A 17,804-nucleotide genomic window follows, 5' to 3' on the forward strand; every position below is an offset into this window, starting at 1 on the left:
GCTGTCTAATGGTCAGTTGTTTTAGGAACCTGAAATGTGGTAGAATAGGAAAAGACAAAATAGTGTGCCAAACACAAGTTGGGAGATTTCTGTTAAAAGGAAACATGGAAGAAATATTTCTCGTAAGTAATATGAAAAATATACATAAACAGAATAAGACATGCACATTATTATTTATATATGTTAACATGTTGACAAGGGGAAAATGTCCTAGCAACAGTTGGGTATTCTCTAGTATGAGGTCCCAACTAGACCTCACACTGTTTGGGATGAGAGACCCTTTCGGATTCTGGCCCGGTAACCATTCTCGGTTTTGGAAATGCTGCGAGATGTCGACAATCATCACAGCAGGGGTATGTGGATCCTAACCTAAAGCTATCTAATGCACTGAGATGGAAAAAAGTGTATGGTAGCTAGCAGTGAAAGATAGAAGAGATCAGGACAAGGAAACAGTTAACTGTAATCTAGGACAACAATAGTTGTTCAAATTTCTAGGACAAATGAAGAATAAACAGCATTTAAATCTAACAAGTGCTCATAAATGAAAGTACAAAAACTGAAATAGCAAACATGTGAGAAATACCATCTAACTTGCAGAATAGTCCATAACGTAGCAGCACATATCCCACAAATCACACACATACATGAACTGTTAATGAAGAGTCAAAAACATGGATGAGATGCATGTGATCATACAGTTCCAGCAATGGCTTTTTAGGCTTCTGAATATTACATTTACAACTGTAAACATAGAAGTACCCAGCCTCCTAGCTCTGGTCTCCATTGAAATCAATCAAAGACCCAAAACTCCTTTAAAACTGATGGTTTTACAATTTTATAGGTGGAGTTTAGTAACTGCCATATGTGACTATTGAGCTTCTAAGTAGGTCAGTTACAACTCTTCAACTTACCCTAATTTACAAACTATATAAAGGAAAATAATTTTATAACTCTGAGGAACAGGCTGACAGTTGTTATGATCCAAATGGATCTCCATTGAGAACCTCATGCTGTCTTCAAGACATGCCATATAGACTCATAGGATGATGGAATCACATGACCCTGTCAAGTGGCAATATTCCCTTGCTGCCATGATCTTCAGCTGTGTCCTGGGAAAGCATAATTCTGTCCTTCTCCAGTGAAAACAAGAATGGGTTCATGGTAATGTGCATCTCACAATGTTCCATTGGCTAATCCATATCCTTCTCCAATTTCTCCTGTACCTCCAAAGTGTGGCTGAAAGTATGGGAGGCATGGGCATCTTACTATGCTACCTTTGGAGGCTTCCATTACTGCTAATCTACAACATGCAATGCTCCTTACAGCTAGGTGCTTTGCCCTCTAACAGGTACACTAATGAAGACATTGAAGGGTAGCTCACTCACATCCAACAACTTTTCCAATTCTACGCTCCTTCACTGGGATTGACCCTCTCCTGATCTTCAATTGATCAAGGTTGCTCATTTTGTTGATGTGTGCCACTGTTCCAATTGATTTGCAATGTACAATATTTCTTGTAGCTGAGAGCTTTCCTCATTGGTTTTCCTCCAAAAATGATAGTCTTCAGATTGAAATTCCTTGCTAAATCACTGAAAACAACATATACTTATTATAGATATTGGCCTAACATCTAAGGTGCACAGGATTGGGGATTTAGTTTTCAAGGTTTCGTTATGTCTATGTACAAGTATCAGGTTTTCAGTGGTCAGGAGGCCAAGATATTGATAAATTTAACGCTAGGAATTTCCTCACCATCATAGTTACATTTCCAAAATTCTGACCAAGATGGTTGTGCATTTCCCCATGGAGGACCCTCTCTATGCTTCTGGGAAGAAAATCAGGGTTTTGGGGAAGGAAAGCACTTGTTTTGATGCCCAATATTGAAGACAAATGATTGTTTAAAACTCAATCCAAAAAGATAGAGAATTGGTAATGAGGTGTTCCTGAAACATGGAACTCAAGGGTCCTGGTGACAGAAACCTTGGGCAGTCAAGAGAGGACAACATTGGGAAGTTTTGGAACCATAATAGAAGGGTTTTAATGAACTTTAGGGTACTTTAACAATTAGTGCTTTTACCTTGGTTTTCTCCTTCAATTCAGGCCAATTCTGCTCAAGAAAGGCTTAGGAGAAAGCCCCTAAAGTGATGGAAAGAGTTGAGGGAAACATCTTGGCTCAATACTGGAGCTTGAGAAAACTCGGTGTCACTAGCTTAAAGATTTGTGTAGTAATAGGTGGTTTGGGAGGCCATAAACTGAGCTGAAAAAATGAATTTTGGGCCCCAGAACATGAAACCTTAGGGGTTCTAATGAGGGGACAGCCTGGGAAACTCAAGGGAAAAGTATCTTGACTCTTGAGGCTATTGAGGATATAATAAGGGAGTTTCCATGAGTCTTCAACCACTTAATCAACCTTGCCTTGTACCTTGAAATTCACCTCCAAATCGGGTCATTTTTACACTATGACAACCTGGGAAAAGACATTATAGTTGAGGGAAAATTTTGAGAAACTCATCTTAACTCAAGCTGGAAGCTAAAGGGAGTTGTGTAGTGCTGGAATGATGCTTAACACAGCACTATGTCGCTGGCAGTGGTTTGTGCTGCACTACAGTGAAGGAGGAGGCCATACAATTGAGTTTTTGAGTGAATTTTGACCCTATAACTCTGTGAGGCCTAGTTAGCCCTGTATTTCCGTGCAGATGGTCGAGGGAGCGCTATATCACATCATTAAGGCTCAAGGGGGAACTATGGTGCTGATATGAAGCTTAGTGATGTGATTTGGAGGCTTAGGCAGGCAAAACTTGAGGGAAAATACACCAAATTTTGGGCAAAAATGACCCTCTAGCATAGAGAAGATGGACAATGCGGTGCTATGGAGATGGTGGAAAGGTGAAGGGGTCCCTGTAGCACATTCTTATGTATCATTGTTGCATTATAACACTGGCTTGATGATCATTTATGCGTTATAAAGGCTCAAGAAGAGGCCAAAATTTGAGAAAAAAACACCAAATTTTGACTAAGTACGGACATGGGAGACCTTGTAGCATTGGGATGACGAGAAAGAGAGTGCTATAGGGCTGAGGAGAAGGTCAAGAAGACTCTATATTGCAATCTCAAGGCTCAATGTTGTGCTACAGGACTGAACAAAGGGAAAATTTTGAGGAAAAGTGACAAAAATATGACAAAAGGTGACAAAATGAAGCCGTAGTGCTGCACTAATGATTAGTAGAGCACTATAGCACTGGGTAAAGGCTTAGTGCTGCGCTGTAGGAAGGATAAAAACTAAAAAAATTGCAATAGGGCTCAAGTTAAGGCCTTCCCCAAGAATTACCTTATTTCACTAGGAGAATGAGGGTGACTTTGTGTTGATGGATTGTCTGATAAACCCTAGTTGATCTCATAAGTTTTCCTCCATTTTGTCAAGTTATTATAGGCTTGACATCGCTCCCATACCCTAGGTAGGCTTGGTAGGATGAGCTTTGCACTTGGTGAAAAGGTGGGGCCCCTCAATCCCCTCCAAGCACATGACACTGAGAGTAATTGTGTGGGGTTGTTGTTGGAGCCACAACAAAACATTAGTTAAGTTATATAAATTATATTTGTAGATTGGAATTTATCATTTCATATTATGATTCATCTTAAAAACTTGGTGGAAATCTCATAAATTGGGGGAATGGAAAAGGATGGGGAATGTGTACATCATTCTTGAAAACACATCAACAAAATATTGTTGGATGTGTGCAACATTGGCAACATTGGTGAAATAATAGAGAAACCACAAAAGTCCTTCAAAAATACAAAATATTTTTTTGGTTTTATAAACCGACAACAATGTCAAGTAAGCACATAAATATTTAAAACATCAATATATATGATGTAGTGGATGCCCATTGCCAAATGCTAAATCAAAGTTCAAACATCAACTCTTAACACTGAACCTTGATCGTTGTCCATTCAAGAAAAATAATACGAATTATCTAAAAATTATATCACATCATCACGAGTCATCTAGAATGATTAATCTAGAAGCTAGCTACAAATCCCTATACCCCTTTTATGGATAACAAAATGGCTCATTCTCTCATAGAAGAAACCTTATGGCTGGAGACATATGACCATTGGTGGGTGTTTCACTTTGAGTGTGTGCAGAAAGAGGTGTTGAGGTTGGCTATCAACGTCCTTACTCTGTGTCCTCCTCCACCTTGCCCCTGCTCCTCATGTAACCATTTAGGTTTGTTGAGAATTATAGCTTGGATCAGAACTTTCGCACAGGTTCAGTGTGAATGCGTGATAAGTAGTTTGAGATTTTTTTGTAAAAGTGATTTTCAAATAGTAATACTAATTCTAGAAAAGTAAATCTATTTTGGAATTCACTTTAGTTAAAAGTGAAAGTTTTATTTGCAGTCAAGTCTAAAAAGTGTATCTCATGCATGCGTTAGACTAGGAATAATTTTAAAATTAGATTCTCTGGAAAAAGTATAAAGACATGGCAAGGTAGAGGCTTCGAAACACATGCGCTATTGAGTAGGTCGAGTGACAAAGATGGAGAGAGAGCATCGACAACTAGGAAAGAGACATTTTCGGGCAGTGCATAGTCTAGTACTATTAATGTGAGTAGCATCAGAAGGTCTTCTACAATTGCTTGGTGTCTTAGCATGTGGAAGACATTATTTGCCTCTTCTAGTGATTTATGTCTTCTTTCCTAAGTTTAACTTAGGAAAAGTACAATAATTAAAGTCAATTAATTATTGTGGACTATTGGGTTATTTTCTAAGGATAAATAATTTAATTATTTAAGTGACTTAGAAATAATCTCAACCATTGATCTTCAAGATGTTTCTAGAAGGAAGATTCAAGATGTTTCTAGAGGGGAGATTGGGGTTAGAGATTTGGACTCAATGAAGATTATAAATGGAGGCTAGTGATGGAGGTGAAGACACAACAAAGAGCACAAGTGTGTGAGCGAGTCATCATGAGAGAGATAGAGAGTGCTTTTCTTTGAAGTGTGAGTGACTAGTGCATAGAGAAGTGCGAGTGAGTTTGAGCAAATCTAGGAGGGCAGAGTTCAAGGGGATTGCAAGGTTGAGTTGTCGGAAGGAGATTGAGTTTGTCTGGAGGAGGTTGATTTGTTGGGGTTTTTCTAGTGCGCATTAGTGGCAGGGTGCAAATTGAGTTGCTGGAGGGTGCTGATTTGATTGCTGGAGGCTGATTTCTTTAGAGCGATTTCATCTGGAGGCAGATTTCCTTGAGGCCTATTTACCTGGGCTGAATTCATTCTGAGGGAGCTGAGTTGTAGGTTCCAGATTGTATTTCTCCTTGTATCTCTGTGGATCAGAAAACCAATATTTTCCAGATAATTAAATGATGAAGAATTGTTAGTGGGTTAATTAATTTTTGTAATGTGTGATTGATGTCTCTGGTTTATTTTCGTTGCATATTTTTAATTCTAGAAGTTAAATATATCAATGATTTTGTTTTTCTTTGATTTAGTTATTTTTTTCCCCTAGGAAAAAATCGTAATTTTATTCATAATTGAAAAAATTACATTTTGTAGATGCTTTGATTTAGTTATTATTTGGGTAAATAAATAATAAAGTCGGGATAAATCAAATTGTTGTGAGAAAATAAATCTCGCTGGTATTAGAAATTTAACATGGTATCAAAGCTATCTAGAAGATTCTGAAAGAGAGATCTGAGATCACGAGGGTTTGCATCAACAAAATTATTTCTAACAATTTTGCAACTGGGTTTTGTGCTGTGGTTGATTTGCGAAGATGACATCATTAAACAATTTGAGATATGAAGTCAGGTTGTATAGGGTATCAAATTTCAGCCCTTGGAAGGAGCGAAATACTTGGATTTTGAAGATGAATGATCACTAGGATTTAGTAAGCAGAGATGTGCAGGTTCCTTCAAATTCACTACAAGCAACAGAACATAGAACCAAGGATATGAAAGCAAGCTGCATAATTTTGGATGGTGTGAGGGATCATATAATTCCTCACATATTAGGGAAGGATATCAGTAGACAATGCTATGATTGGTCTTTATCAGAGTACAAACGAGAACAAAAAAATGGTGTTGTGGGAAAAATTAAATAGCATAAAAATGTGCATATTTGAGATCGTGATTTCCTATCTCATGAGGGTCCTATAGGTTCATGATGAGCTTGTAGCTTTGTGGGAAATTGTGCATGATTTAGAGCTGGTCAAAATTGCTTTGAAGGGGTGTGTGAAGTAGTGGTCTAATTTTGTGGACATGATTCTTTCTCGTAAACAACTTCCTAATTGGAGTTGGCTATGGGACGATTTCACGTAGAAGGAGATTTGTGAAAATTCATTGATTGGAGGATAGTGAGGAGAAGGATGAAGTTGCTCTTGCTTCACAAGTGAAAAGGGGCAAGGTGAAGGCCAAGCAAAACTGGATTGGATAAGCATCTTCACAGAGCAAGAAGGAAAAGGACATGAGCAAAGTGAAATGCTTTGGAAGTCATAAGTTCGGGCATTTATCCAGTTAGTGTCCTAACAAAAAGAAGGGCAATGGTAATAACGCTACGTCAACTACTGCATAGATGGAGGAGATGGCAAATAAGTTTGATAAAAATATCGCCCTTGTTAGGTCCCTATAATACTAGTGTAGCCTCTATATTATTATTGTTGTTCCCCATAGAAGCCCACTATTTTTATTGTTGTGCCTTTACATGATTATTGTTCCATAGGCCCTAATTATAGTTTTACCCTTTAGACTCATTTATATATCAAAGAGGTCTTGTCATTTGAATCATCCAAGAATTGTTCCTTTACGTAATGTAAAAGGAAGTTCCCCCTTTGAAGTGGATTATTATCAAGTTGTTGATCTATCTTTTTTTTTTTTTGGTTCTTTTTATTATGTTTTTGTGTTATCTTGATTTGGATACAAAACGTCTGGTATTAGAGCTCTTGATCCTAGGGTTTTGTTGCTTCAAATTGGTCAGAGTGGCATTCTCGCTATAACTTTTTTTTTTGTGAAGTTTCCAAGTGCAATTATTTTCGCTCTTAGAAAAAATAGAAATCACAGAGAGTTTAACATAGCAGAACACTGCACTTTTATTAATTCAGGCCTAAGTCTGCTTACACTTGCTCACTGCAAATACATCACAATGTATCCCATTATATAACTATGGGATCACTAGACTCGATGGACATAACAACATGGAAGATACACACTCTGACTCAACTACAACTCAGTTACATTGGAAAATAGTTACTTCTAGAACAACACCTCGTAACTCACATAGATCTAGATCATTTCCTGACAACTAAGAAGACAACTCAACAAACCTATCACATTTCCAGACTCTTCCATTTCTACATTATTCTAACATCCCCCCTTAATGGAGAAATGGATTTGCTATAACATAACAATGCCTGCTGGTCTAAGTCTCAGCTAGGCTTATAACTATGACTCAAATATTTCACCTTGACTTTTTTTGCTTCAACATATTGATGAAATTTCTTCTTAGACTTGCTTCTCCAAACTGTGACGCTTTCAACCTATTTAGTCTTCTTCCTACTCCAGATCATGAAGTTTAGATATTGCTTCTTATTGTAACTAGGATGATGCCAGTCCATTTCAACTCTTTTTTCAACAAGTACATTTTCATCATCAATAGTTTCCTGTTTACTTGACTGTTGCCTCATCAGTTCATAATAATATCTGATTTCCTCTAGGCTCCAATGCATCAAAATACCATGAACCTCTTCAAATATATCCACCACTGTTTCCATTTCTATGTCATCTAAATTATTTATTGATTCACAATTTTTTTCATTTTCAAGAGCCTTCACGATTAAGCATGTAACGCCAGTTGCTTCTTTTAGACCTTCATCAATTTGTTCAAAAGAATTTTGAAGCCATTCTTCAATAAGCTTTATCTGGGCATCGTAATCAATTTTGGCATCTTCAACCTTTCTTGTTCCCTTACTTGCTACTATGGATTTGTCTTCATGTTCTTCTGTCTCTGCTATTGTGATAAGATTGTCATTATGATTTTCTGTTGCTTCTACCATGATGGGTAGAGCATTAACCTCTTGGTCATCTGAAGCAAACAATAGTTTATCAATCAAATTCTTTTCAAATATAACCTGCAATTCATTTTCATAAAACAAATATCCATCATCAAATTTTGCAAATTTCTCTTTCTTCAATTCATTAGTTGTTGTTGAGTCCTCCATAACTTTTTCCTTAACAATCTTTGCACCAAGTTGTAGATTTGCTACTAAAGAAGTGCATTCCATTTCGCGCTGATTCAAATCTATATTTAGCATTTCATATTCCACCTCAGCCCCATGATACTTTCTCCTAAACTGTTTAAATTCTCTTCGGAATTGTTTTATTTTACTTTTCCTACCCATAATTTCCTTCTCCTTTCAATAATGCACCAGATGAATAGGTGGAACAATCATAAAACTGGACTAACCTGGTAAAAGTCAGCTCTCTATAATAACGAAAGCACAAGGCCTTCCACATCCAACAACTACGCCTCACAAGAAGCACCTCAATCACAATTGAGCAATAAGCAACCACATCAAGTCACATGACTTCACTTTGCAGTCGGCAGAAAACACCACCAGGAAAGTGCTTACAACGGACAAGCTCGTTATTACACAACCTCACAGCAGATACTACATGCTCCTATGGTCGACCTCTCTGTGACTTTTCACATGCAACAAGCACAAGTCACAACTTCAACTTACTTCGTTGCATTCAATAAGTGCTCAAAAGTATGAGCCAACTGCGTTACCTCCTATACAAGTTACCAACTTAATGGAGGTCAATCTCTGAGACTCCTTAATGCACCAAAAACACACCACACCATGCTTCCACTAAGGTCGTGAGTTTGAGCCTCTTCCACAGTTGTACATGCAGTCTCAGTAATGCCTCACAGACAAGCAACATAGAAAGAATCGAGCTCTCCTTGGCACGATGGATGGTAGATCTCCTTCACAACAACTCGACGCTGACTCCTTTAGCTGCAATTCACCTTCACTTGCCATAGATTGACTCCAACACTTGCGTTGATAGATCGGAATTCTCCAACTCTTATGATAGATCGACAGACGGGTTACCTCGGCAAATGGGCCCTCCACATGACGCCAACAGGTCTCCACTGGTATCACAAATTAACAACTTCCCGAACCTGAAATTACTTAAACAAATGAATTTTGCAGTTTCAAAGAAGCCTGCGAAACTCGCGGCTCCTGCTCCTAAAGCCAAAAAATAATAGCCACCACCTTTATCGTCCAAACCTGCAGCTCACAAAGAGGCGTGCACCAACAGAACCCGGTAGAAATCATTGCCGGTTTAACTAGCAAAACAAATTCTCTAATTTAAAGAACTTCCAAACACTGTTGATAAATAACCATAGATCCATGTGAGATTTAATTTCGAAAAAAATTTCAATGGTTAAACTTATAACTTGAAGACCTCTCAAACCTGCATGACCTTTGATATTAAAAGTATTCAACCCCTTATTCTCAATGATTGGAAATTGTGGAACGACATTCCACTTGATACAACCACTACAATTCTCAATTGATGGAGGTGTCTTCAGAATTGATGGGTTTACACCGATGACAAGGGTCGATGCAAGCACGAATTCCTACCAAACACCTTCACTAAATTCTTGCCAAGGGAAAACATGTAGATGGCTTAACACTGCTATAATGTCACCACGAAACCTTAGAAACTTCCTCAATTACAATTACATGTGCGTCCGTTCCAACCCACGGACAATCAACCTCTTTAAATTCTTGTATCAGGCGGAAGAGATCCCTTGCAGCGACCTTCAATTCCTTTGGTGTCCTTTGCTTCTTACTTTTTCTGATCCACGTCAAAACGATGAACGCCACCATCAATTTGATCCATGCAATAGGAAAGACAAAGATCTAGGGGGCGATAACTGGTTGCTTACCCAAATCTCTAAAGGTATTGACAAGGCGACTACGAGCAACAACTTTCTCATTGACTTTGATACCTCTACAAGACTTGCACTTCCCTGCCAGCAAATGTGCACATTTATGTAGCAAAACCGAAGATTTTATTAATTAATGCTCACATCCAGATCTGCAACAGCTACACCCAAATATGCAAGAGTCACGGGCAGGTCTAAGCACTACAATAGTCACACACAAAATTCTTTTGCAGATCTGAGTGATCTCTGTCACAGATGTCACAATGATTTGATGAGGTTCCACTCCCGGCCCCCAAACACAAACTTCCCTCAAAAATCCTCTGTACCGAGTAAAAGGATCTCAGATCCAGATCCATGCACCCAACTTGGATCACTCGCTCAACCCACAACAATGATAACAACCAAATCTTTCAGTTCTTGGCCACACATAAACAAAAAAATCCACTTGCAGATACAAACAATAATTCAACCTTCCAGCCAAGAAGCACAAACAGATCTTAGCCCTTATGGCTCTGATACCAAAATAGAAGTCACAGAGAGTTTAACACAGCGGAACACTCCACTTTTATTAATTCAGGCCTAAGCTGGCTTACACTTGCTCGTTGCAAATACATCACAATGTATCCCATTATATAACCATTGGATCACTAGAGTCGATGGACATAACAACATGGAAGAAACACACTCTGACTCAGCTACAACTCAGTTACATTGGAAAACAATTACTTCTAGAACAATGCCTCGTAAATCACATAGATCCATTTCCCGACAACTAAGAAGATAACTCAATGAACGTATCACATGTCCAGACTCTTCCATTTCTACATTATTATAACAATAAAGAGCAAAAATGAATTGGAAGCGATCATGAATGATAAGATGGATGGTTAAAAGCAAAATAAAAGGGGACATGGAAGGTTTGAAGGATGGTTTAAAAGCAAAAATAGAAAGGGATATGGAAGGTTTGAAGGTTTGACAAAGTTACTACAAGAAATGCTTCCTAGTTGTGATAAGGTATTCCATGAAATTCATGATGAGAATAAAAGGAATGTGAATCATGATTTTAGAGGCTCCAACATTAGGTTGAAGACCAACCACATTCCAAAGATCGATATGAGGAAGTTTGACGACAAGGATTCAGTGACATGGATACTACAGATGGAGCAATTCTTTGATCTACATGATGTGCAACACACACAAAAGGTATGCGTAACATCTTTATATTTAGGACCCAATCAATTTGTGTAGTATTGATGGCTTTGTTTTCATAAATCACTTATCACTTGGACAATTTTTACAGAGGAATTGATAACACAACATGAGGACACAAAGAGCAATACCTTCTTTAGCCAATTGATAAATTTGAAACAAAGGGGTTCAATTGCTGAGCACATTGAGAACTTCCAAAGATTGAATATCAAGGTAACTGATATTCTAGTGGAGCATCTGATTGATGTCTTCATAGGGGCTTTAAGGGATAACATCCAATTTGAGGTTCACCTTTGGGAATCTAAGTCATTGGAGAATGCGTTTAGGGTGGTGAGAAATGTTGAAAGCAGAACTGGCAACAAGGAGGTCTACCACTCACAACTATAAAGATGTAAGTGTTGCCGCTCATAGCCTCCCACAACCTATAAGGTTGACACCACAACAACTGGAAGAAAAAAAAAACAAAAGGGCTTTGTTACAGTTGTAAAAAAAAATATAGTAAAGGTCATAAGTGCGCTGAGAAGAAATTATTTTACATAGATTGTGAAGAGGAGGAAGAAAAGGAACAAGAAACATCAAAAGAAGAAGATCTTAACTAGGATCCAGCTCTAGAGGTTGAAGAAATCCATCTGACCATATCTTGCGATGCATTGGCTGGAATCACCACTCCTCAAACTCTCAACATAGAAGGATATATCAAGAAGAAAAAGGTAATAGTGTTGATTGATTCGGGTAGTACCGATAATTTTATTCATTGTAAGATAACCAAGGATTTCAATTGCTTTCTATATTGAGCACGTGGCAGATGAAGGAACTTTAAATTGCTCATGGAAGTGCCATAATATCAATCTAACCAAGGATTTGAATTGCTTTCTATATTGAGCACTAGAGTTTCAAGTAATGGTGGCAGATGGAGGAACTATAAATTGCTCAGGGAAGTGCCATAATATCAATCTAACCATGGGGGAATATGTATTGAATAGTGCAATGATTGCCATTCCAATAGGTGGTGCTGATGTTGTACTAGGAGTCCAATGGTTACAATCTTTGGGGATGATAACTTTTAATTTTCAAGAACTTTTCTTACATTTTTTCTAGGAAGGAAAGAAAATCGAATTAAGTGTTATTGCAGGGAGTCTTGGTAAGATAATTAGCTCTAATGGCATGACAAAGCTTTTGAAGAAGGAACAACGAGGTGCAATTGCACAATTATGCTCACTAGATGTTCAAACATCTAAGTCATCCATTTCTCCAAATCTCCAAAGAGTCCTTGACAATCATTTCAAGGTAGTCGAGACTCTCAAAGGTGTCCTACCTATTCGCGATCATGGTCATGCCATTCACTTAATTCTAGGAAGTGTTCTTCCAAACATCAATCCTTACAAATATTCATATGCCCAAAAGAGTGAAATTGAACGCATGGTTGCAAAAATGCTAGAGGCTGGTATAATTCAACCTAGCCAAAGTTCTTTCTCTTCTCTAGTAGTTTTGGTGCACAAGAAGGATGCATCGTGGCATATGTGTCTTGATTATAGAGAGATCAACAAGCTCACTATTGAAGATGAATTTCCCATTTCTGTCATTGATCAATTGTTGTATGGATTATATGAGCAATTTACTTCACCAAGCTTGATCTTCGTTCAAAATATCATCAAATTAGAATGAAGGCTGAAGACATTCTGAAAACATGATTCAAAACTCTTGAAGGTCATTATGAATTTTTGGTTATGCCTTTTGGCCTTACTAATGCCCCTTTTCCACATTTCAAGGTTTGATGAATTCCACTTTCAAACCCTTCCTTAGAAAATCTGTGTTATTATATTTTGATGATATACCAATCTACAACAAGTCTTGGAAAGATCATGTTCAACATGTTGACGGGGTGTTGGAACTATTGGAGGAGAAACAATAGTATGCAAAACCCTCCAAATGTTTCTTTGGGGTGTAGGAGGTGGAATATTTGGGTCATATTTTATCTCATGAGGGTGTTCAGGTAGACCCTAACAAACTTAAAGCCATCAAGGAATGGAAAATCCCCACAACCTTAAGGCATCTTCGAGGATTTCTTGAGTTGATAGGGCATTATTGCACATTTGTTAAGAAGTGTGGGAAGATAACAACACCTTTTAACAACATTACTAAAGAAATATGCATTTTTTGGACTTCGAAAGCAACTATGGCCTTTGAACATCTTAAAGAGGCAATTTGCCGAGCTCCAGTCTTAGCTACACCTGACTTCACAAAAACCTTTATTGTGGAATGTGATGCTTTAGGAAATCACATTGGTGTTGTTTTAATGCAAGAAGGAAGAACCATTGCCTTTGAAATTCATGCAATCAAGGGAAATAATTTACACACACCTATTTATGAGAAGGAAATGTTGGCAATACTACATGCCCTAAAGAAATGACGCCCTTACCTAATGGGAAGACACTTCAAGGTAAAAAGAAATCATGATAGTCTTAAATACTTCTTGGAACAAAGATTATCTTCAGAAGAGCAGCCAAAATGGTTCACAAAGATGTTGGGTTATGACTTTGAAATCACTTACAAAAAAGGAAATCAAAATGTTGTTGCAGATGCACTCTCAAGAAATGACGAGTATGTGGTGGCATTGCTCTGTGCCATTTCTATTATCCAACTTGATTAGATAACTGAAGCAAGGGATGAATGGAAGAATGACGAAGAGGTGTGGACACTCATTCAAAAGTTGCAACAAGATCCTAGTGAATTTGATACATTTATTTGGAAAAATGATTCACTTTGGTACAAAGATTGCTTATATCTATGTAGGAACTCCCAACTCAAACAAAAGGTACTTTTGGAATTGCACACTTGTCCTATAGGGGAGGGCACTTAGGATTTTTAAAAACTTGCCACAGGGTGTACCCAAGTATGAAGGAAAGAGTGTCATCACGGTGATAGTTGATAAAATTACCAAGTATGCACACTTTTGTGCACTATCTCATCCTTTCAAAGCCAATACAGTCGCTACTGCATTCATGGGGACAATGCAAAAGCTACGTGGAAACCCAAAGATTATTGTAAGTGACAAAGATCCCATTTTCACTAGAAAATTTTGGACATAATTATTTTCTTGTCTCGATACTCACTTGGCTCATAACCTATCTTATCATCCTCAATTTGATGGGAAAATTGAGTTAAAGAATAAATGTTTGGAAAATTATCTTCGTTGTTTTGTATCTAATAAACAAACAAAATGGGTCAAGTGGTTACCCCTAGCAAAATGGTGGTATAACACTTCCATACTGCAACAAAAATGACCACATTTATGGCACTTTATGGATATTGTCCACTATCCATCATATCATCTCTAAGAGACAAATTTAAGATTCAAGCAGTGGAAGATCACATCGAGCATCAATAACACGTTCTCCAACTCTTAAAGGATAACCCGACTTTGGCGCAAAATCAAATGAAACAACAAGCAAATCAACATCACAGTGAAAGAAATTTTGACATGGGCAATTGGGTATTTTTATGGCTACAACCATACAAACAAATGCCCCTCAAGTAAGATAAGAAGGATAATAAATTATCACCCAAGTACTATGGCCCTTATAAGGTGTTGCAAAAGATTGGTAATATGGCATACAAATTGGAGCTGTTTGCATCTTCGCAAGTACACTCAGTTTTCCATGTTTCATGCTTAAAGAAGGTTATAGGTGACAAGCTCCCAGTTCAAACTATATTGCCAGAAATTGATGAGGAAGGAAAGATCATATTGGATTCTGAAGCAATCACTGAAACAAGAATTCCACAGCTACGAAATCGATCAATTTCACAGTATCTCATTAAGTGGAAGAGCTTGTTTATTTTTTGGGTAGTTGCGAGAGGTATTCCCTAGCTACACAAGTTAAAAGAAAGAAAAAATAAATTTTAAATTAAAAGAAAGAAAATTAAATTTAATTTGCAAAGAGATGTGTCTCTTTGGGCACCCTAATATCACTAAAAAAGACACTTGAATTTCTCATTTACTCATTCACTCATCACTCACAACTTTCTCTCTCTCACACATGGGAATTAATTTGAGGAAGAGGCCGAAGTTTCTAAGGAGTCAAATTTCTAAGACAGTCAATGTTTGACCAGTTGAATTTTCTGAGTGTAATTACTTAATGATGTTCTGGAGTGTGTTAAAGTAATATCATATATCATTGGAAGTAATTATCAATTGCAGAAAATTGTGCTTGTCTAATTAGCACTAGAAAATCAACATGGTATTAGAGCATAAATTATGGTGGGCAGTGTAAATTTTTGGGGTTGTTACAATCTTTATGTACAACATATTTACTTTTACTCCTACCTAAATTTATGCAAAGAATTGCATAAATTATGGTGGGCAGTAATTCCTGGTAAATATGTTTAATTACTGAAATATAAAGAATGTACTGCATATTTATTTTTTACTTCTACCTAAATTTATGCAAAGAATCACATAAATTATGGAGGAATAATTTAACAAAGTCAAACACTATGTGGGTGGATTATAGCCTAATTCCAATGGAGTAAAATACAAATTTTAATATGAGGAGAGATTTAACCTCATAGCACCAATGAGTAAATGGTTAGAGAATATGTGTGGGGTGAATAGCGACATAGATCCACTAGTGTTCATAAGAAATTAACCTAGGAGATTTAAAGGGCATCTTAGAGGATTCTCCCAAGATCGAGCATAAACTCAGCAAGAGTGATTTGTGTTCGAGAGGGAGAAATTGTACAAACATCTAGAACCGTGCCAGATGACTGAAAGAGCTTCTAGTTCAAAAGGGAGTAGTAATGAGGCTCCAATGCATTTCTACGAACGAGCAGGGTGTTGACATTTTCATAAAACCTGTCCCAGATGAAGCTTGTATACTTCAGGGACAAACTTGGAGTGGTTGAGAATGTCTCCCTCGTTGAGAGGGAGTGTTGATGTTGTAGCATCAGGGCATACATTCTCCCTAGGTCAAGGTATTGTCTGGGTGCCATTTAATGTGGCTAGGGAGAATGGCCTAGATAACATCATGGCCTAGAGTGCTCCCCTGGTCAGAAGGTTTTGACCATATTGCCAAGGGTTACTTGGCTAGTGGGTAGAGTGAGTGCCTCAAAGCATTGGGCAAGCATTTTTACCATTTAAGTTCCATGTGATGACATGGGGGAATGGTAAATGGGCCCAGGGTTTCACCATTGGTAAGGGAAAATTGACCTGGTTCTAAGTGATGACTTGGTTAGTAGGTGACCCAGGACATAGTTTTTGTTTTCATCTTGGTCAGGGGGTACCTAACTAACCATATCGCCAAAGGGTATTTGACTAGTGGGTGACTAGATCCTTTGCAATATGCTTTTATGTATGATGCTTTCCACATGGTTCTAGAATGGAACATGAAGTGGATGGATACATTAACATAGCAGGCTCATTCAATCTTTTCTTGGGATGGAGAAATTTTTCAGCTAAGTGGACATCTTGAGGAAATCAAGGTGAATACCTCCCTAGCTAAGAGGAAGTGTTGATTTTTTGGGTAGCTGCGAGAGGTATTCCCTAGTTACACAAGTTAAAAATAAGAAAAAATAAATTTGAAATTAAAAGAAAGAAAATTAAATTTAATTTGCAAAGAGATGTGCCTTTTTGGGCACTCTAATATAACTATAAAAAGACACTTGAACTTATCATTCACCCATTCATTCATCACTCACATTTCTCTCTCTCTTTCACACGTGACAAGTAATCTAAGGAAGAGGCTGAAGTTTCTAAGGAGTCAAATTTCTAAGACAATCATTGTTTGACCAGTTGATTTTTTTGAGTGTAATTACTTAATGATGTTCTTGAGTGTGTTAAAGTAATATCATATATCATTGGAAGTAATTATCACTTGCAGAAAATTGTGCTTGTTTAATGAGCACAAGAAAATCAACATAACTTACCTGTTGAAGATTCCACATGGGAAGATGAATATTTTATACAAAAGCATCCATAACTACTCAAGCGTTGAGGACAACACTTTTTTGAAGGAGAGGGGCATGTTAGGTCTCTATAATACTAGTGTAGCCCCGATATTGTTATTGTTGTGCCTCATAGAAGCCCACTATTGTTATTGTTGTGCCCTTACTTTCCTCAACACCTTTTTGAAGGAGAGGGGCATGTTGGGTCTATATAATACTAGTGTAGCCCCTATATTGTTATTGTTGTGCCACATAGAATCCCAGTGTCCCACTATTGTTATTGTTGTGCCGTTACTTTCCTCAACACTTTTTTGAAGGGGAGGGGCATGTTAGGTCTCTATAATACTAGTGTAGCCCCACTATTGTTATTGTTGTGCCCTTACTTTATTATTGTTATGTAGGCCCTAATTATAGTTTTACCCTTTAGACTCCTATATATACCAAGGAGGTCTTATCATTTGTATCATCAAACAATTGTTCATTTATGTAATGTAAAAGGAGTTTGCCCCCTAGAAGTGGCTTATTATCAAGTCGTTGATCTATCTTTTTTTATGTCCATGAGAGTGACAACCAGAGCGAGATTTGACATAGGAGGATGGGGCACCTACACTACAAAGCTCTTCCGATGGTGTAGAGGATGGTTATTGGTTTTCCAAAGATCCGGGTGGAGTGGTATGGAGTGTGTAAAAGGTTTGTGCTTGGCAAG

At 37.6% G+C, this 17,804-nt stretch overlaps 1 protein-coding gene across 1 annotated transcript in view; it reads left to right on the top strand.

Annotated features, from left to right (window-relative positions):
• Nucleotides 1-17,804, top strand: part of LOC149153766 (F-box protein At4g02760-like) — a 94,987-nt gene that overhangs the window by 16,323 nt on the left and 60,860 nt on the right. The window lies entirely within an intron of this gene.

The sequence above is a fragment of the Pinus tabuliformis genome, chromosome 9 (genome assembly GCF_031772625.1).
Source record: "Pinus tabuliformis cultivar Carrire ecotype Pingquan chromosome 9, CPIR1, whole genome shotgun sequence".
NCBI lineage: Eukaryota > Viridiplantae > Streptophyta > Pinopsida > Pinales > Pinaceae > Pinus > Pinus tabuliformis.